We start from the raw sequence: 23,405 nt of genomic DNA on the forward strand, positions 1-23,405 counted from the left end.
TTTTGGTCAAAACAAACCAGGTTACATTTATGAAAGAGGAGACTCAATCATTCAAGGACATTCATAGCAACAGAATTCTGTTATTTCCTTCAAATAAGCAGCACTTACATACAGGAGTGAGCTGCCTCGGCTGCTGTACCCTTCAAGCCCCTGGCTGGGACCGGGTTTCATCACTTGACATAGAATTTCAGCAGCTCTACAGACTCAGATAAACTTGTACATTCAAATTCTGTCACAACAAATCTTCACCAAGTTGTCAGAAGCTAAATAACAAACACAGGCGTTGTGTGACATGACAAGTGCAAAGGAAATGGGTACAAAACATCATCTTCCACCTACTTTCAATTCCTTAAACTTACCAGGCCAGATCCATGGCGGTGTAAATCAAGGAAGTATTTTAACTCTGTTGATTTGCACTATATTAATATCTAAGGAAGCAATACTTTAGAGAGGGGGAAACAGAATTTATTTCTGAAGTGCTTCCTAAAATATAACTTGATGCACTTTGTTTCTCAGCAGAAAAGAAATCTAATTTAGCAAACACTGATGTATGGTCACTGCACAAATCAAAAGGAACAAATATCAAATCATATACACTGACTTGCTCTCAGCAGTATCATCTATTGGTGATACGTGGCTGTCTTCTCATTAATGCAGTAGGTTTTGGTATTGTTGTTTTCTTTAGTTATTGTTACTTAGGCACAAATGTTTCTATTTTGTGTTGTTCTAGCCTATTCAATGAAAGAGATGAACATAAAAAAAACCTTTCCCCAAGAAAGCCAAAATCCATACCCTGCAGACACACAAACACATTCCGTCCTGGCCTAAAATACCAGGGGCAAATCCTGCTCATACATCAGCAACTTCTCAATTTTTTCTATTTACATTACTGTCCAGAGTCATTCACCTTCATTGCATGAAGTCCTTCAAACCGAGACACTAGATCCCAACTCAGAAACAGCACTCAAATGCTGACATAGGTTTTCAGCATCCCCTGAGAGCACATATGGACGCTGTGATGAGCAGGGTAGAGCTCAAGGATGGAGACACAGTTAAAACAGCCCAACTCAGTGCAGAAGTGCCCCAGCTTGCTTTGTGGGATGACACCTGTGAAACCACGCAAATCTCATGCAGCTTCTCACACAACTGGGTACATGCCACAGCACAGGATCAACACCTCAGGCCCCTGCCGAACACTCCCCTTCACATGAAGGCACAAACCCTGTTCTGAAGGGGCCTCAGAACAGGGGGTGTCAGGAGTGGGTTGTGAAATGTTCAGCGCCAGCTTCTCCACACAGGTCTTTTCACAACCTTCTCCCCAAAAAGAACATGTGAAAACTCACCCCCTGTATTGAACAGTTCATCTTTAAGAACTCCAGGTTTTTTTAAACATTGTTTGATCTGCCATCTAAATAGGAAAAATGTTCCTTTTCCTCCAATGTTTACTGTTTTGAATCACTTATCAGCAAGTAATTATTCTTCCTTACACAGTAGTCTTCTAATATCATTACAGACAATCACAAACAGTAAGTAGTTTACCCGTAGCCTAGCTTTGACTCTCTTGCTCACACAATTTAAGTGAGCAAACAGGGAAAGTACCTTCACACTTCATAAATCTAAGGCTTGTTTCCTTAAGTATTCACCTTTTCATAGTTTTAACTTAACCTACAGTCTTATATCAAAGCTTTCTGGGTAATAAATAATGCAGAGACATTCCATTAACTATAACTTTTAATCAAAAGCCAGCGGATGCAAGAACATCATCAAGGGGGTGATTTACATCTCAGATAGCCAGTGCCTTTTTCTCTCTGAACACATGGAGTGATAAACTGAAGAATGCAAGGGCAAAGAACATGCATTTTATCTGAATCCAGCTCATGCCACTACTGCCAACTCCAGAAAGAATTATAACATCCACCTCAAATCAAAAGCAGTATGTGAGTTTTCAGCAGGATGGCACAATGCTGTGATACCGCAAATCAAACATATCGTTCCTGAAACCAACTTAGTCACCTCCAGTTCTCTGGAGAGAGAGACATTACCTCCATTCCAACAGTCTTTCACTCCCACTCTGTCATCACTTTCTGTCCCTTTTAGTGCTGCCCAGGCTTTTAGACTGTTATTGCAGAGATCTGTTACATTTAGGCATTGTTCCAACGTTAGCATAACAATTCAATTTTAAGGGCTTCCCAAGTAGAAAGAAGAGAAGAACAGAAAAGATGATGGTGGAGTGAAGATGCTGTAATAATGTATTTTGTTTTTCCCACACGTGCCATGCCTTCCCTTCCCTCTCCCAACCAAAAAATTTGTCTTGGAAAATTATGCACATTTCCTATATGTGTTTGGGACTTCTAGTCACATTTGCTGGTGAACTCCAAGGTCAGCACAGCTCCAACCAAACCACCTTACAGCTGGAAACTACAAATACTTGCGCAGAAGAGGAATGGGAAGGCTGGAATTTCCAGATGTCACTGCACCACCCTCAGGTATTGCCACGCTGCTCTGACCATGTAACATTTCCAAAGTATCTTAGAAATTACACTTACTCAGATTAGGAAAAACCTGGACAAAAGCATCATAGCTCTCCATTTCCTTAATGTCTGGCCCAGATTCATCCTGTTATTACTTTAGACCATGGCATTTTCTCTGACCTACACTGCACTCAAAAAACACTTTACTCTCCCCACCCATCTCCTCCTGAGACAGGTGATTTTCAACCTGCAGCTCATAATGCCTCTGGGCATCTGTGAAAGGCAAGAAAAGAACATAGCCTCATGTCTATTCTTTTAAATTTTCTAGAAATGCAATAAGCACCTACACAGAAATAAAGGCACCTAACACTGGAAACATTCAGGTCAACAGATCCAAAAATAGTGGAAACCATTATTATAGAATAAATGAACCCAACCTGTTCAATGCTTCCTTGTTCAATGATGTTTCTGAACCCCCAGTGACATTCTGGACTCTCCCCAGCTGTTCCATACCTGTCCTGAAGTGTACAGTCAAAAACTGGACAGTGCTGCAGCTAAGCCCAAGCCCAACACTGCCTCATCCATGTGGTTGGAAAGCCAGCCATCACCCCCACTGGTACATTCCCTCCTCCACGCCAGGCTAACCTTCTCCCCTGAAGAAAGTCTTTTCTGCTTTATTATACTTTGGTTTTATATTTCATGATTGAACCTTGAAAGGGCATATACTTCCAATAGCAAGGTCAAAGGAGTTCTGACACGCTGTAGAGAAAAAAGGAAATGTCCAATTTCAGGTAACATCAAAAGCCGTTGCAGGAAAAAACTTCAAATCACAAGAACATGACACTGCACATATGTCCTGTCTTACAGCTGCACTGCAGTTCCCTGACATGCTGAGAGGCCAGAGACTTCAGCTGCTGGAAAGCAATGCCTCATTTGGTTAAGCTAGAAATTGCCTAAGTGAGTACACTGGTCACAAGAGCAGCTGCCAAATTTTCCCTTGAGGCTGAAGTCCTCTGTTCTTAACAGGGAGAGAGGGAGGGTAGCATGGCATGCCGACCTGACACAGGCTGGTCACCCACCAGTTTGCTTCATCCCTACTCTGGAATGGCCTGGAAACAGAAGGGACTTCAGTCTTTGAGACCCTCATCAGATTTTTTTATTTTTTTTTTTAAATAAAAAGATTGCTATCGAAGCAGGGACACAAAATCACACTACCTGTTGTGTAGCTGGTAAGAACTGCAGCGGTTCTGTAGCGAACACCACAGCACATACTCCTGTTGGGTTATCAAAGAGACACTCCGGTGTCATGCTGGCTTTCCTCAGGTGCATGCTGTATCTTTCTCAATCACTCCTGCAGATTTATATACCACTTTACCATCTGTAAAGTTTACACTCTAAACAGAATCAAAGTGAGCTAGAAAACAGGACAAGTGTTTAGGAGTAAAGACTTGCACATCGTGAGGGGAAGGGAGATGGATTCCCTCCTATTTTACTGTTAGAAGGGGAGGCAGGAGGGCTTAAGGACTAATAACAGAAGATATTAAAAAATTACTTTGGAGTTACTTTAATAAGCACCTAGAAAATCCCTGGTAACGCATTCTTTTTAATATAAGCACTACCAAAGTAAAAATTAGACAAGTCTGTGTTCATCAAGACCCATCAATGAATATAGATTTTCCTGACTATTTACAACTGTGATCTTAAAAATATTGCATTTTATTTTCACTAACTCAAGTTAGCTAGATGGAGAGAAACAGGCATGCATACCACTTCATACGCCACCTGATCCAATATCCAGTGGATAGCAATGGATACAACGTTAGAAAACATTTCAAACGCACGTAACAAAGAAAACTTTGCTTGGCCAATACTGATGAGGCATTTAAATGACTAAATTACTAACGCCACAACACAGAACACCTCAGTAGCTTTTCACCAAATCTCAGTTTTCGTCATCTTCCTTGAAAACATGGTGACAACGACCACATTGATTGCTTCATCTGGAAGGCTCCCGAAACATGCATGCATCGAACAAAGTAGTGAAATGGGCTCTGCCCGTTCAGCCTGTATCGCACAGAAGAGATTGTTTCCACGCTCTACTGACCTACAGAGATCGTGTTTAGCCAAGCAAGCAGAGTTTGTTGATGCAAGGAGCGTACACAGAAAGAAACAAAACCCTGAACCTTTTAACAGCGAACAAAGCATAGGAATCTTGTCAGCAAGGCTAAATATACTACAGCTCACCCTGCTTTAAGCAGAGTTGAGCTTTATCAACATAGTCACTAGTGAAGACTTGCCACACTGACATCTCTCTGTACTTGCCTGAAACCAGAGTAAGGGACTCAAGAATAAGATTCCTCATATAAATGGAAGATCTCTGTTTCTTCCCACTCTATCCCATACAATAAGCACCACGTAAATCAAAAGCAGTGGTATGGCTACGTGAAGCATTTGCAGTTAGTACTGAATGCAAACAGAATCGGGAACATCTCACACCCCACACACCCCGGGGCTGTGCTTTCTCTGCAAAAGGATGATGATACTCCCCTCCAGTCCTGTGGGGAGCTGGCGTATTTTTCACTTCCTCAAATCTGAAAGAGCGGCACCTGGAAAAGGAACCGCCCCTAGCTCATGTAACACACCAAGTTCAATTGCCCAGCTCCACTTAGATACAAGTCTTCCACATAGCCATTCAGTGAACACAGGAGGATCTGGAGCATAAGCAGAGCCAGACTAAAGACCCTAGCCTGTAACTCATGCTAGGCTACTGCAATCAAAGTGTCATGGAATCAGTCAACAGATCATATCAACAAGACATACAACTCAGAGCTGCAACCAAGGTACTGAGCCTGCAATGGGGCCATCTTTGCTGGCAGTAGGGAAGTCTTAGCCTGGCAGTGATATCCAGAACCCCATCCCTGACTGCAGCCTGGACATGCCACAGTGCTAACACAGCTGTACCCTAACGGGATTCAGGCTGGCCTCTCCAGAGCACCGTGCCACATGGAAATAGCAGCACTGTCAACACCAGGAGGAGAATCTCTAGCACTTTGCTGCACTACACAGTATGAACATGCCTGCTGACTGCAAATCCATGCCAGAGACAAGCCTGGTTACAAAAGGTCCTCACTCTTCTGTCCCTCTCATCAGCACTCTAGCATGAAATGACCACCCTATCTTGGATGAGCATAAAAAACCTGGTGACTTGCTTTGCAGGTAACAAGAGAAAAAAAAGCCTTGTGCGGTAGCAGGCATGCACTAACAATGCACTCAGAGCCGTCAGCAAGGGAGACGCTCTTTCATCTGTCCAGTATATCCAGACGTGTTCCAAGATTGACATGCCTGCTACAGAGCCCAACGCCCACTGCTGTAAGCTTTCACTAGGAAGGCCAAACGAGCCAATTTAGCTTGTGCTGTTCTGGTTACTTGCTGTACCCTGTTCTAACTACATGCACTTCTGTCCTATGACAAAAGTGACAAATAGTACTTTATTTCATGTCCTTTGTTTGCATTAGAATGAAGGACATTCACTCTTCCACTGCACTTCACAAGTTATCGTGGACTCATCTTAATGGGGCTTTAAGGAACCTTGGCTGAAATACACTCACACATTAAGATTTTTAAAACCCCAAACAAACAAAACACCTCCAAGCTGAATACCCTAGGAAGAGACAAGAGCTTTAAACACTTTAAAAACAAATTAAGCAGCCACAGCTGACTATGCTTTAAGCATACACTCAGGTTTCTCCCCCAGAGCTGCTTCTAAGAGAGGCAGATTCACTTCCTAGCGCAGATGTCACATATTTGAAGTCTTGCCCCTCTGTTACTGCAGAAGGGCATTACACACAGCAGCTTCAGATTCAGTTGAAATTATGCTGCATCGGCTCTGTTACAGGAATTGTTCACGTGCATGTAGTCTACCCCACCTCAAGTGCAAGGCAATGTGACTTGGCTGAAAGACTAATGAAAAAGGTTTCAAAGCCCCACACAACATATAACGGCTTAGCTACCAGACAACTCTCAGCTTGTCTGATTTTTGCAGGGCAGTGTCAGAAAGCTGTCTGTAGGTATTCAAGAAACCCTGAAGGTCAAGAAATTAAGAACAAGGCTTTGCAAGCCTCATGAAAAGAGGCTCTAGCATCTTTCATCACAAATTACCATTCTAACCAGCTCCCTGACAGCCAGCGGCTCCGTCCCCAACGCGGGGTTCGCTGCGATGCTGTGACGTTGCTAGGCACAGTTGCTAGGCAAAGGCACACATGCAACAGCTCGACCGCGGCTTCGTTACAGGACAGCCTTAATGAAAAAGAAAGGGGAGGAAAAAAAATATCCTTGATTTTATATATACACATAGAAATTTCTTCGAATGCTAAACAACTAGTTAATAGGAGTTCGGCAATATTGCAGACAAACTAGCTTTCTACTGTGTGGCTTCACTAATAGTCACAATTAATCTCCTTTCCTTCGCAACATTCATGTCTTTGGTATTCAGCAACACCAATCGTTTGGGGTTTTCTGCCGAATGCTGGGCATTGCAGGAAGCCGAGGAAAGTGGTCTAGAAGAGGCAGCAGGAGACAAGGAAAGAGAAGAAGTGACACCCCCAGACCAGACCAGGCAGGTGTGACTATTCTTAGCAATGAGCCTTCCACACACAATTTGGACCTGAATTTTGGCCTAGGGCCTCTTAGCAACAGGGCTCCAAGATGATGAGCCCAACAGTAATGTTTTAAGCAAAGCCAGAGGCTGCAGGTGTTTCCAGGACACAGGATGCGGCCTTTTCTCTCTAGCACTACGCACAGGAACAGAGACGCTTTCATCCATCTGCTTGGAATCAAGTATTTTATCTAGATGACAGCATTAGCCACCTCCCGGACCAGAAGTACAGGATGCTTCTTAAACAGCAATAACTGAAGACTCAGAATAAAGGTTAGAGCCATGATGAGTCATTAATACAAAGAGCAGATAAATGAACAAGCATTTGTAGAAATAATCAGTTAGTAATAGGGTCTATCTTTGTCTGACAGGCTGCTCACCACTTACCTGCAACAGATTTTAACCAGAATATTCCAGAGTACATTAGCCAGATCTAAAGAGTACAGCTTATCCTTGTAACACCTGCTGGAATGAGGAGAAGAAAGTTTCTGTGCTCGGAAGAGGGAGATTCGTGGCATCACCAGGCAATACTACTGCCATGCAGCACATGGAAGCAAAAGCATACATACAGTGCCTCTGACCTCTTCTTCCCCAGCTACCACGCCCTGCCAGGCAAAACAGATATGAAAGGCCTTATACAACTACTGTGCTCCCTGCACCAGTCATTTACAGCAACGCAAAAACGAATCAAACAGCCGGCCGACTGACAGTTTCACACTCACTTGGCTTGCACTGTTATAAGTCACCTTGAGGTCTCCTCTGCTGTCCAGTCATCAGTTGTAACCCCTTGAAAACCACCTGCGATCCCCCACAGATCTGTGAGGAGACAAGACCCCAGACTCTCGTTTCTTACAAGTTGCTGGGATAAATGCAGAAGTCACTGAAATGTATTGCCACGGCCAACGCTAGTCAGCAAGTCACACATTTCTGCTATTCCCCTTTCAAGGCAGTACTGACACTAGCACACCTCAGAGACAGGCTGCAAAAATACCAAGACACATGAATAAAGTTACATTCAAAGAATGCAAAAAGCATGAGCCTGTCCTTAGAGCCCAGCTAAACTTCGGTTTATCAGTTACAGCTTCCTTACCACGCCATTGATTGACCTTGGACAATTCCTCCTTCGGTTTACCAAGAACTGCATTGCTAGCACACTGGATCTGCTCTTACTCTGTACCCAGCAGATTTACTAGGTGCATTAAGTACATGTTTCAATACTGATATTCCCTGGCAGAAACTTAAAGCAATGTCTATTGTGATCACTAATATCAGTGTTCAGAATTTAAAATTTTTCACACCAAATGGGATTTCATGAAATAGAGGACGTGCAAAAATCTTAGTAAGAAAGGATGGTCTCACTCCGCTTCCAGTCTGACAGGGAACACACACAAGACTTTCAGACAAGCATTACAGTGTGACTGGTTCAGACAGGTTGGACAAGATGCAAGAACAGCAACTGAAGGGAAACGTTCACGAGTCCAACTTCTAAGTTTGCTGAGCCTTAAACCTGCTGATCGACAGCTGGGCCTGTGCTCAAAGTCCCCGGCAAATGAAATTTTGAGTGTTCTTTGCCAGTTCAACTCTCTTGAGTTTGGTTTCCTTAATCGCATCCACTATTATAGTCATCAGTTAGAAAAATGCAGAGATCCAGCAAGTGACTACAAATTGGACTATGAAGCACATATATGGATGTGTGTTCATGTGTGCGTGTGTATATATACACACACGCATACATACACACACACAGAGATAAAGAGTTAAGCTAAAGAACTAAAGCTAAAGAACTAAAGTGCTCTCCTGGTTATTACACACTGTCTCCTTCCAGGCTTGGCAATCACACCATATAATCCCATTTATAAATATGTGAACTCTCCTGTCCTCTACTTCACACTGGAAGATTTGCATTAGAGCCTTACTGCTTTGATGATTTTAAACATTATTCTAATTTCCAACATAAAATGAATTCATGACCAGTTTATGCCCATTTGTTTTCATACCAACATTTTCTGTTAGCTTAAACAGTCCTTCTCCCCGTTTTGTTTTTACCTGACCTTGATGTATTTATAGAGAATAATTAGATCCCCTTGCAACCCTGTTTGCCAGGCTAAATAAACCCTGTGCTTTCACTCTTCTGAGATACACCCTCCATTCCTCTGATCACCCCCCTGCCAACCTCAACCCATTTCAGTTTGAATTCCTCCTGTGCAAAGGACATCAGACCACTCCAATCATTCCAATGAAGGTTCCTCAATGATAAAAAGTCATATCAACTCTCATCTCTGCTGGAAAATCCATTCGAGTTGTCTGCACACATACCAAAGCTTTTGTGATTCATAACCCAGAAACTCCAGGGTTTTCTGATTGCTCTTAGTGGAACTAGATTTCACGAGTTCAGTTTCAAACTAAACACCATATGACCTTCACACCCCAAACAAGCCTCAACTGGTTTCCTAATACTTGCAACAATTCCACCCCTCACAAGCAGCCAGTCATTAACAACCTAAAGAACAGTAATTATCTGCAAAAGTTCACAGCTGCATAATTCCTGATGAAACTGGGAATCTTGTGCAGACCATCCATTACTTGAAAGCATTTGCTCAGCTCAGAGAAGTAACACAGTTATCCCAATATTCAGCCAGAATGGCCTCTTCTCAAGGGATGCAATTTTATCCTTTCAAAACTTTCTTTCAAAATTGTCTCTTAATCAATTTTGACTGCTCCCTTAGCGCCACGACTCTTCTACATCGCCATTGTCAGCATAATAATGATACCAAGCACTTATATAGCTATTTCCATCTTCAAAGCACTTCACAAGCATTAACCAATTAATGCATATTCTTCCCATGCTGTCTCTAGTGCGAGTAACAGCCTCACTGGGTTTTCCTGCGATGTCCCTTGATGGCTTTTCAGTTGCCCCGATATCCTTTAATTGAATCCCACTGTCAGTCTCCTTTGGAGTCTTTATGCATCACATTTCGGAGTGAGCCAGAGAAGTGCTGCATCCTACTCTGGTAAAAGGAGAATAGCTTTACAACTCACCATGCAAACTTGCACACTTCATCTGAAACCAAGAGTTAGTCTAAGAAAATCGTTTAACACATGGTTAAGGCACTAAGCTGCAACTTGGGAGGCCTCAGTTTGACCCTGGACTCATGGCAAGGCGTCAAAGAGATTAGACAACTCCTTTGTGCAAGATTCCACAAAACCAAAACAAATTCACCTAAGGACCACAAGTCCCTTTTGAAAAGGAACTTAAGCAGACCAGATTTACAAACATTTTTTTAATAACCTAAGAACTGCAGACAGATGCCCTGTAGCCTTTACAAACGCACCTGAGTTTTGCAGCTAACATATCCTCTTATAAAACCCCACTGGGCAAGTATACACTTATTTAGGCATCTAAACATCCTTGCAAATCTTGCCCCAGGAGTCCAAGACTCAATGAAAGTGTTCAGGATGATTCAAAAGCTTCTTAAAGTTTTACTCTTATTTTCTCTCTGCATCTGTAAAATGAACACAGTGAAGATTTGATTTTTCCCCACCTTTGGACCAGGCATCCATAAAAACAACACAGGCCAGGCATGGTTTTCTGCTATGTCTGTGATTCCCGATATGCAAATCTTGTAAATCTTGGATTTTATCTGTCTCCCACAAGTTTGGTGTTTCACCCAGGAGTTCATCTCACCCCACAACTGAAATGGAAACTCAGAAAAGGGAAGCTAATTTGATGAAAAACATTTGTACAAACCCTTGCAAACAGACTCCACTCATAAGCAGCATTTTTACTCAGCCTCATTTATAAGGTGCTAATTATTATCTCCAAAACAAATTTTTCAATTTCTATTTCAATTATTTTCCAGTAAAAGAATATTTGCATTTAAATGGCTTATCCATTGTGCTCAAACACAAACTCATTTTCATCTCAGGTGTTAGGACTCCTTCATCTCAAAAAATGTAAGAAAGGTGAAATAAGGTTCAAGGTGAAATCCATCTCACAAATCACAGTGAAGACCTAATTTAAAGATTTCCTCATGATAAATTTTCATGATTAGTCTCTATTCCCCCTGTTACCAAATCCATGTCATCATGAAAAGACTTAAAAAGTAGCTGCAATTTCATTTGCCATTATTAGTTATGAAGCTGTGTGTCCATCTATAAAGTTCAATGCTCCCTCAAGGCCAGCAAGAATGGAACTTGCCCTGAACCAGATATTTGACCTAGCTACAAATCTCATCGCGCTAATAATTTAGAAGACCTCAGTCCTTGAAATTCTCACAGTATTAACAATTTCATCATTACACTGACGGAGAACTGACAGTTTAAAGAGAATAATACAGTGGATATAGATTCCGCTTTAGAAATAAGTCTGCCCTAAGCTCCAAGCGAGTTGCAAGCGTTTTTTTCCCTTCCCCACCATGCTTCAGTTTCTAGCTTATATCTTTAAATATCAATAAAGTAATCTGGTTACATTTTCCTGCATTTATAACTACACGGAAAACACAGAAGTTACACAAATCTACTATATACTCTTGGTAGTGGCAGGGGGGCCACCGTCCCTTTTTAGCACCTAGGGCTCAGAACAGAAAGGAGACACGGAGAAGTTCTGTAGAAGATGACACAGAAGAACTGGCTTCAAGTATTCAGCTAATGCCATAACCAGCCAACTAGCCGTCACTACAGTGACCAGAATCTTATACCTTCAGATTAAAAAAAAAAAAAATTATCTTGAGTAAGCAGAGACTCCACTTATTAAAAGCTGTTCACTCTTCTACCACAATTCTCATTTCCCCCCCCTCTCTATAAAGAGATGTACTGTTCATTTACGAGTGCTTTGAGATCTTCTAACAAGACACTCTGCCAGGCATTTGTATTATAACAGCTTGCACTTGTATTATCATATTTGAATTACAAAGAGGCAAACAGAAGGCAATTTCTCCTGGGATTTTTTGTTGGGATATAAATCCAATTTTTACTTGATTCTGTTAACAGCACTTTCACATTCACTTCCTTTAAGTATTGCCACACTTGATATTTATTACCTAATGCCTACTTGTCACCTTGAGCAATCAATGAAAGTCACCAGAAGTTGACGGTACACAGAAAAGTTAACAATTCACTTCACCCAATGGGGAGGGGAAAAAAAAAAAAACCCACCACCACACAAAAAAACACCCCCCAAAACAGCCACATGCCCTAAACAATAAATAGTTACAAAAGCTTTCCAACAGATTATCTGTAAAAAAGTGAAACATTTCAATTATATTGAAATTCAGTCCCTTTACACATGAATTTCACTTATACAACAGCAAAAACTAAATTCTTCACTGAAAACTATCAGTTCTGTTCTAACGATAAATGTCCCTCTGTCCAAATATAATCTTGGCAACTGATGGATGCTCTGAAACTACAAAACCAGACTTATTTTTATCCTGTCCTGATCTAATTTAGAAAAATTCTTGTGCTAGGTACCAATCTGCCACAACTTGTACACAAATATTCCCACCAGCTGCAGTGGATCAATCTAGTCGTATGCAGAGTCCAAGTCATTTCCATCCAGTTTCTGTATCCTGTGACTTCCATCTATGTGTAACTAACAAACAAACTCAGAACTTATTCCCATTAACATTATATTGTACTATTTTATTTTTCTTTCACCTCCTCCATCCATTTAAAACCTCATTTTCACCCTTAGACATATTCTATTTAATCTTAGTTTTCCATCCCAAAAGCAGATCAATACCTTTCTTCTTCAATCTACATAGCTCTCAATCAAAGAGTTAACAAGGGGTGAATTGAATCGACTCAAATTGGGTATTTTTTGTAAAAAGTCTCATTTGCTAACTGCACTCATGGAAAAGAAGGGAAAAAAACTCCCCATAATAGCCTTCAGCATCAGATTCCTAGGCAAAAAAGGTCATAATTTGTTGTCTCATTTAAGACTGTCACAGCACTTAGCAGGAACAAATGACAGAACCTCCCATAAAACATTATTTTCTGGAGCACTTTAAATCAGTGAAATGAACCTGCTCTTCCCAAGATGACTTCTTTCAGTTAGAACCACTTCAGCTGTTTATGAAGAGGTGGGAACAGCACACGCCTTGCAGGGTTCCCTCTCATACCTTGCCAAGGTAAAGAAACCAGCCACTGTATGTGCTACTGAAAGAAGATACCTTGGTCTACGAGACACCCATGTCAAGGTACTAGATGATCTATCTTCACGATCAAGACCTAAGAACCTCACTCAAAGCCACAATGCTTTTCACTGTGCTTTAGCTATAGGCCTTAAGCAAGATGCTATCTGCAGTGGGGAGACCATTCCACACATTGTTCCCTCAGCACATGAGCACTGACAGGGTTTTTAAGTGTATTTTCATCAAAACACCCTACCAAAGTACAGAAATTCCAATACGGCTGCTCTACCACCCTTTGAAGAGCTACATGATTTGCACACCACGACACCAAAGCACGGGAAGTGGAGCCCTCAGAAAAGGAAGTAACCCTGCAGAGGGGACAGCATGCAAGCGACAGATCGTCCCTCTCTGAGCGTTCCAGGACTGCTGCCTTCAGAGGTTGCATGTTAAAACCAACATTAGAAATAAAGCCCCAACACCATCAGGGACAAATTCCCTATCCTTCAAATGCTTATTATTTCAGTGGGTGGAAATTATTTCAATATTAACAGACTGAGTCCTTCTCCAAGTGGTGCTTAACTTTAATGAAAACATCCCAGGATGGTTGCTGACAGATGTCCAGTGTCCACAATCAGTGCCTAACCTTTCCCTAATGGAGACAAAACAACAATAGAGGGATATAAACAAGATGCTGCATGATGCAAGTAGCATCTTTAAAAATAGCATTGTCTTTGGAAAAACACCAGGCTTCGTTATCCTTCTGAAGAAAGATTTCCTTTCTGGGAGGAAATACATTTTTCTTGATATTACTATTCGGTGGATCAAATGGGAAAGGAACATTAAATTGTGCCTTTGTTACAGAAGAAATGAGCTTCCATTTTCCATACCTCCAACTTGGCTTTAACTGCTCACCAATGTCAGATCAAGCACCTGCCTAACAAAGGACCAGATCCTCCTTTGCCCTGCAGCAATGAGAAGAGGGAAGAACGCTGCTGACAATAATGGAGTTACAGGAACATGAAGGAGGCAGGACTGGGGAACAAAATAAGACTCTCTACATCCTTACATTTCCAAACTGCAAGACCAGCTTTTCTGCAAGATACTTAAATTGCCAGCTAGCATTGCTCATTTCAGCTAGGAGAAGAGTGAAAGAAGGTCCTCCTTACAGGCGACTAGACCTCAAGAGTTTGGGAATGCACATGTACACCGGTAACACAAGCAGAGCAAGGGGAGAGTGGTAACAACACGTAAGCAATCACACAACAGCACATCATTCTCCACTGTAAAGTTCTTCAGCAAACTTCCTGTGAATAAAAAGCCAACTTGGATGTTAAGGAAATCCACTCATCCTGCTCTTTCAGGCAATAAGCTCCACCTCAGGCCCTCTGGCTCCAAAAGCCACGACATAGATGCCTTTAAAAAAATATTTCAAACTCTGCTTTCACTAGTTTAACTAAAAAAAAAATTGCTGAACTGCTGATAAATAACAGGCACCATAATTAGGAAACAAGTTCTCTATTTGATCTCTGCCATCCTTGAGACGTTCATCTTCATAATACATTAGATAGTACTATTTTTCCGCTCTGTAGACAAGAAGCTGAAGCTCACACAATTTAAGCAACTGCTTCAAAGCCAAAGAGTCTGTGGCAGGTTAAAGTCTGAAGGTCCAGACCATCCTTTCTGCCAGTACCCTGCTTTTGCTGAAGACCAGTATTCAATTCCCTGATGCTTCTGGCAAATTCTAAGTCTGCTACAAGCCTCCTACCTTCCCCTCCTATATTGGAGTACACTATGCTTTTAAAAGCTGCGCGGCAGTCTTTTGATAAAAGGCACAAATGTGGATATAAACATATAAAAACTGTACAAGTGATACAGCATGATTTACAGACAGAGCTGAGCAACCTGTGCAAATCCTTGCTGGAAGAGAAACTACATTTGATTATATTTCTGACTTTTTTGCCATGAATACTTTACTTCTTGAAGTTCAGCAGACAGACAACTTTCACCTCAGAACATCGTTCACAATTAATCCCAAATTGTACATGAAATGGTTGAATTCACTCCATGCAATCAAGGGAGAGAACCAAGAGCATAAAACTTGTGTAGCTAATCAACCTAGCGCAATTTGTATCTGCTGAAAGCTTTTCACAAACATCCTAAGATCTCTCTGCAGAATAAATCTGTAAATCATTTTAGGATTTTGCAAATTCTACTTATCCCCATTTTACAGATGGGGAAGTGAAACAGAATGACTAAGGCTTACACCCTCAAGGATTTGTAAGTGCCAACAGCCATGAAAAACAGCAAGAACTGGGCTTTAATGATTTCTGCAAGTCAAGAGAGAGTGTGTGCAAATAACAGGAGAGCACTGAAGCAGAAAATCCCCAGTTGTGGTTAATTCTCTAGCTGTGATTAACTCATCTTTCTCATCTATTTCAGTACTTCTTGCACCTTCTAACGCAGCTGGCTCTGGGCACTGACGGGCCAGGATTATCAGGCTGGGACCATGGTTTGCTGAAACAGCCTGTTGGTCTACATCCCACTAGACTAACAAATGAGAAGCAGCTAAGTTCTTTACACCGAAAGAACCATAGGTGGCACTAAGGCAAGTGCATGAAACCCAAATAAAGCCATTTCATTAGGACAGAACAGACTTAACATTCCAGAGAGCCAATGCAAGCCAGAGGCCAAAAGAACCAATCTTCTCTTTCTTTTGTTTTAAAGTGTTCTGGATAGACACCTTTATTTGATATTCATTGTTGTTTTATCTGCCTTGAAATGGGAACTGCAGACATTTTGATAAATGGATTGAGAAATTGTTCTGTTTCAGTGTAACTACTGTAAAATGCCTTCACATCCGCTAGCACAGATATAGCTTAGACCTCATCTGCAGAGAGAAAGCATCCCAAAAACATCTCTCTCAGAAGCAACAGCATAGCATTTCTGTGCTGCTTGTTCAGCATGCAGTAACGCACACAGAGGAGTGAGGAGACGTAGAGTCTCTTCCTAGCTCTGCTAGCAACCTGCTGCATGACCTTGGGCAAGCCGTTCTGCATTTGGCTCCAACTCCTACCTTCCCTGCACTTACAGCAAAACACCTTTGGGCACAGACTGCTCTGCCTAGTGCCTTCTCTTATAGGGCTAATAATGAAGAAGGAGCAGCAATGCCTCCTTACATGGAGGGAAGGGGAAAAAAAAATTGCCAGCAGGATAAAGAATGCTGTTAATTTCCTTCTGGTTACAGACAGAGCGATCAGCCTTCTGAGGTCACCAAGAATTACTAAGGAGGAAGCCCAAATGCCAGCGAGGGTTGAGGTACCAGGCTTTTGTGAGAACTTGGCTGCAGCTCCAGCCTACGAGTCCTGCACAGCAGCACTCTTATCAAGGCCAGGCTCATGTATGTACAAGTATAAGGCTGTCTTCTGGTGGCACTGGTTGTCTTTCTCATGTATTGTCCTTAGACAAACCTGGCTTAAGAAGCAGACTTCCAGCAGTGCAAGCAGAAAGCCCCTCTGTGTTGTGGTCTCCACCTATCTTCACAATCCTCCAATGCTCAAGAATTATATCCAATACCTCTTAATAGTTTACATTGTACACTCTTCCAGGCAAGGGCTGCCTTCAGCTGTATGTTTACACCGCACTAGCCACGCAAGGACCACTGCTCATGAAGCTACTGAGTATACCATGCTATAAATACACTAATACCACATGCTGCACAGGTGTTCCAAGTCATTTTCCCCTTCCTTCAACTCTCTAAATACCCACTTCCCCCAAACCTAGGCCATCAGTTCATTTTCAAGTAGATTTTTTCAGTCAATAATGGGGAAGGATTTTTTAAATTATTATTACTCTCCTATCACGCATCTCCCTGGCAACCATAGCTGCTCCAGGCCTCAGTTGCAAGACCCTTCTCCTCTTCCAGTGAAAGTCACAGATCATCAGACCTCCCTACTCCACTATTATTTTGACCTCTTGGAAATTACTAGCACCAGCAGGACCCTGACACAGCCCCCAGTGCTCTTTCCATCCAGCAGACAACAGTGGTGTGCACACAAAAACCAGGCAGTTAGTTTACTACTACAGTGATGATGCCTGTACCTTGTAACGATAGAAAACTACTGCAACCATTACTGCAAGGGACTGAATTCAGGGAATGACACTGAGCAGGAAGAACACCCTACTGTTCACTGTGAAGTCACGTTAAAAAAGGGGGGAAGAACCCACCCCAAAAAACTCTTTTCCACTTTCATGCAAGGGAGGTATAAAAAAAAATTACATACAAGCTCCCTGCAGCATACTGTCTCCATTCTGGCTAGATGTGTCCATGGCAGCAGCAAAGAGACTGAAACAGAGTTAATTTGATTTCTTTAATCAATGGGATTTTCCCAATTACATATTAACCACTATCAGATCAGTCTGCCACTGCATAGCATGGCAGCAGCACATGTATTTTGCAGATTACTGCACTACATGTTTATTGCAAGCAAAGTACATTGATTTCCATAATTGCACTGTACTTCACTCCTCCAGAAACACTGTGTAAACACAGAAACTGTGGGTGCTACTATCACTTTTTTTCACCTCCGTATCTTGGTTTCTTTGAAAGCAATGCAAGTGCCTACTTCTCAAAGTAGGCACTTGCACACCACAGGAGGCCTCAGAAATAACCTTATAGTTGCGCTGGAAGCACCTCACGAAGTAGCTTCACCCTCCTTTGCGGAGGAAACAGAACAGGAAAAGCGATCTTGTGTTTAAGGCCGAGACTGACACGTTTGCACCTCTGCCACAAATTCCCCAAGTCACTCCGTAAAGCAAGCAGCTTTCCATCTAAGCGGCAGCTCCTTGGGCTGCCCCAGGGGCAGGAGAGAGGCACCCCTGAGGGCGGCTCAGGCTGCACGGGGCAGAGGTTCCTCCCGCCTCTCTCCACCCTTGGGCACAGAGAGGGACGAAAGGCAGCACGCAGTGACACCGCTCCTTTCAAAGCACCACGACAGAAAACTGTGGTGGAAAAGGACTTGTGCACGCCTTCTGTGGCCTGGCACTTGTAGAAGATACTGAGCAGGCCACAGCAGGATGTTCCCTGCCACTTCCACAGCCCTCTCCATACTCTGGATTTACCACTGATACGGGTTAAAAGACTGCTTTGTTAGGAAAGCCCTTTAATTCTATGTTCGCCTCTACTCTGAAAGAGGTTAACAAAGGTATTGGACAGTATCATACAAGCCTCATTGGCTGGAGTTATGCACTGTAATATCTAGGTGACGAGTATTAAGTGCACATAGTGGAGTTCTCAATAAATATATTTAAGGGAAACACTTCAATAAGCAGCAACACACAGACTTCATTAAAATACTGAGCTAGACTATAAAACCCCAGTTAACACGCAGGATTGATGAGGTCATCTCTTTATCGTATGGCCAGTCCTTCTGGATGGAGCAAAAAACTTACCTGGTTTTAAATCCCTTTAAAGCCTGATGCTGTTAACCTTCCCATCATTCATCTGCACCCACAGAGGCTGCATTTGGATATTAGAGCCAACACACGTGATTACACTACCTCTGACATTTTTGGCTGCTGTGTATGTCAAATAGACAACTCAATGCTGGACTTCCAAGCAGTACAGAATCTTTGTTACTCAACTTAATAATTTCTTTTCTGTAGCCATTAAAGTCTCATCTTTCCCCTTCCATTTGAATTTGCCATACCTTCTGTTGGTCAAAAGGCTAATTCAAATCTAGGACTACTAATTGTAGTTCTGAACCTTCCAATGCCCAGAAACATGGAGGATAGTAAGGAAGTATTATTTAAAATCTACTCAGCTAAACATAGCTTTGTTATAATTTCACTAAAGGCTATGAAAACTTACTCCATCCCTATGTCTCAGGATACTTTTGACAAAAATGGAGTAAGACTTCTCTTGTAATACCATGGGCACAAAAGACATCTACTGCAGCTTTCTCCCCAAAATCTTTATACCAGCTATACCTATACAATATGCCTCTTAAGTATGCATTGCAGTGAAAAGTCAGAAGGTTAGGTGCACAGTCCTAACAAAAACTCAAGTCCAAATCCAGTACTAGTCTAGCCAGAGAATTTGCATCCTTTCAGTCTCCAAAGAGGGTCTCACTGTTAGAAAACTAGCTCAGGGCTTAGCTGCACCTGATGGAAGCAACAGGGAGATAAGACTCACCCTTCAGCCTGCTCTCCGCAAGTGCTTTATTGCTATGGCTGGATGTTACACAATCAGCATTGTGGAGGTTAGGCTGCCTGACCTTCCCTCAAACCTGTGTAACCCTCAACACTATCATAACAATTTCCTCCGGTCAAGAGCCATGCCAAATTTAAGTAGCTGGGGGGGAGGCATCAGCAGGAACATAAGCACAGCTGTGAAATTTGGCATTTCACAAACAACTGGCCTCTCCGAACCAGAACAAGGCAGCAGCACCACACTAATTCAGCAGTTGCAAATCCCTGGAGCACAGGTGCAAGTGGTTAACAACAAACTGGGGGGTGGGAGGAATTATTCTTCACTTGTCCCTGAAAGTAGATTAATAAGGCACAGTCACTTCTGCATAGGAAATGTATTCTCTATAGCAGAGATACTGCAAATGATCACCTGATCAACAGCTCAACTACACCCTGAGCCCTAAACCACCTTGGCAAAAAGCATATCCAGTGGGATCTATGGCAGATTGCCTGGATCACATTCCCCGCACCCATTTTGACAAGCGCCTTCTTTTGACAGAAACTCCTAGACAATTGGAAGGCAGCCACCGAGGATCAGTTGAACAGACATCCACCTCTGTACCACTGCAGGCTGGCTCAGCTGCGAACCATCAACCAGCAGAATACAAAATTTCCCTAGGAGGTATCCAACATGACAGACTGAGCTCAGTGGCAAGGAAAGCTTGAGCTTAGATGTTCTTCAGCAGCACTGAGAGACCATGACAAAAAAAAAAAAGTCAGTGACAGGCAACAGACAATTGTACAGCAAAGGAAAGCCTCCTGTACCCCAAATAATCACTACAAAGAACAAGACAACAAAAGTGAAACTGCTTGCCTACAGTGCCACAGCATGAATCGTGACCCACACATCCAAGGCTTGAGGCAGTGTCCTAGCTACTGCACAGCAGTCTTCCTAGCAAGGGCTCCTCTTCTCCCACCCCTCCCTACCCATCATTATAGGCACATACTTCCACGGAGGAAAGTATGCTGAATTTGGATGTTCTTCACTGAGAACTCACAAGTGTGCACGCCAGTGTGAAGAGAGAAACAAGTACATTCACTACACTCCAGCCAAGCCTGAGGGCCACATGGTGGCCCAGCCTCAATATACACAGGCACGTGGAGAGGGAAGGATTGGGCCCTATTCCCCATCCACCTGAGGATCACCTGTGTTACCCCACCGTGAAGCACTGGAAACATAGGGACTAGATCACATCCTCTCTCCCAGTCACAAGGGCAAGGAAGCAGGTACAGCAACATGACGCCTTCTGTGTTCCCAACCTCTCTAAGGACCAAGACGCCAACCTGATCCTAAGCAAAAGAGCTGTACCCTCTAAACATCTGCACCCTCTAAACGTTTTCCATAAATGACTCCTTTCCAGTAATGAAGGCAATAGCAAGACATGAATGAGTAGATGGGAATCATTCATTCCATTTAGCACTGATATCCTCACTGCTTCAGCATTGATAGCAGGACTCAGATCAAAACAATATGCTCAGCTATTGCCATAAAACACTGTAGTTTCATCATATGCCACAATCAATGTAATCAGGCTAGTGACTACTCACTTCCCTCCCTCCCACAAAAAAAAAAAAAAACCAAACACAAAACCAAAACCATCTATCCACCACTTCAGGGAGTTAGTATCTCACACCCTTACCCCTTAAAAAAAAATACACTCAAATCACTGAATATTTCACACTGAAGTTCCTTCCCTGGGAGAGTAAGTGCCCCTGAATTGCTCTTCATCCTCTGGAGATTTAAGACAACAGAACAAAATAAAAGGATGATTTACAACATACATACACACACATACATCAAAATTCATAAACAGCTTCCTGCTCCTCCACTCTTCAGAGGAAGTCTGCCAAAAACTATCTTCCATCAAGAAAAAAGAAAACGCCAATGAGTTTAAATTGATTAGACCATGTTTCAAGCCAGTGCCTCTTAGTAAAGCACAATATGTAAATAATGGTATCAAGACACCCTTTTTAATAGGCCTTCAAAAGAAATTGCATACGTGTATATCTATACACACCTGGCCAACACATACCCCAAATGCACCTTCTAGTGCTGATGCATAGCTAATTACCAAGAAGGGAACAGAAAGGAATACTATTCCTGTTCCCACCTGTTTTGACAATCAAGAAATACAATTTCAGAACCATCATACACACTGTATTTCTGAGAGGCCACGCACGGATCACAATGAACTCGCAGCCAAAGGCAAATTCAGCGCCCTCCGCAAATCTTAAAACCACTGTCAAATCATTACTGCACCCTTAAAACTAAAAGGGGAAACTATAGGAACCACATCCTCTCCCCCCACCCCACACATACACAATAACTTCAGCACATCACAAAACACCACCTTCCCTCCAGCTCACGCAGTTCTTTGTGCAAACAGAAGCTACATCATCTTGCCTTCAGACACAGCAGCACCTGAAGAAAGCACATGCTTTGTGTTATTTTTTAGAAGGACATTTTTGGGCAACAGGACTACTGACATAGCACAGCTGATGTGATGCGAGTAGGATTTCTTTCTCTTTTTATTTTTACGACGGCCAGAACTACTAACTGATAGTTTTACATATACAGCTCTACTGCCACACTATGGGTACTCTTGGTTATTACCACCTACACAAACCCTAGGAACAGGCGAGGTTAGAACAGAGTTCCAAAGAGGCTTCCGTTCTACAGAGGTTCATGATTTGCTCAGCGAAGGTACTAGAAGTCCCAGCCCAGACTAAACTTACTTTCTGGGATTAGACCCTAAAACCACACCATGGACTGTACAAAGGGTGGGTGCATTCACTCCGTACACCTTCACTCCATATATATTCACTGTGTTCTGGATATCTAGCAGTAAGCCACTGATTTCAAAGTTGGTATCTTGCTTTAACAAAAAGATCATTAGTAGGATTTAAGAATTTGTTAAAAAAAGAAGAGCTAGGAAAGAGGAGCTATTGACCAATGCCTCTAGCTCTGATCAAATAAACATCTGAGGTCTAAAAAGCTTTTGCAGATCTTCTGCTCACAAACAAAAACACCACAGAGCACCAACCTCTGGGTGAAGGATCCAGAACAGACAGCACTCTAAATGCAGAGAAAAAGGAGCTAGGGGCCTGAGAGAAAAGGATTACATACTGAACAAGTAGGTACAGAGAGAAGCCTGGAAGATATAGTATGAATAAGCTACAGATAGCTTTGAGAAAGAAAAAAACTGTAAAGCCCCGATATAGTAAATCATATATTTACGTATCTACGTTGGTCTACTTGTATCAGAAAAGCACAACAGAAGCTGCTGGAATGGTTTTCTCTTGTGTACAGGCTAAATGCTCTTGCTACAGAAAGGCAAAATAGTCACTAAAATAAATATTCCATCTTTATTTAGGACTTGTACATTGTTGGGGTGGTTTCATACCCTTTCCTGACAGATACTTCCCGTTAGCAAAACTCTTCAGGTCCACTGCAAGAGTACTCGGGAGGAGCAGTTAATACTTATTCTGGATCTCCTTAGAGGAAATCTGCCTTACATAATAAAATCAGTGTTGCATTCCAGATAACAAAGTTTTCAAAAAAAAACCCAAACCAACAACAAACGAAACCCAAGAAGGTTTTGTACACATCAACACACAGACACGCATTCCTCTAGCCTAAGATACAGCAGACAAGACAAACGTTACTTAGAAACTCTTGGAAATCGGGGCACTGCACAGTGTCGAAAGAAGACGCTGCCAAACACTCAGCTCTCCCACTCTTCCCCCTCCTACACACACATAAGGACAGTCCCTAAATATTTGCTGTTCACACCAGAAATAAACTTCAGTCCTTAGATATGCTTTTGCTACAAGGGCAGTTGTGGAAACTAGGGAGGGGATCTAAGCAAACTCCCCCCAAATTCAAGTCTTCTTTTGCTATCT

General features: G+C 42.3%; 1 protein-coding gene across 1 annotated transcript in view; it reads right to left on the minus strand.

Moving 5' to 3' along the window:
- CSMD2 (CUB and Sushi multiple domains 2) overlaps positions 1 to 23,405 on the minus strand; it is a 313,890-nt gene that overhangs the window by 289,425 nt on the left and 1,060 nt on the right.

Source organism: Ciconia boyciana, chromosome 21, assembly GCF_034638445.1.
Source record: "Ciconia boyciana chromosome 21, ASM3463844v1, whole genome shotgun sequence".
Classification (NCBI taxonomy): Eukaryota; Metazoa; Chordata; class Aves; order Ciconiiformes; family Ciconiidae; genus Ciconia; species Ciconia boyciana.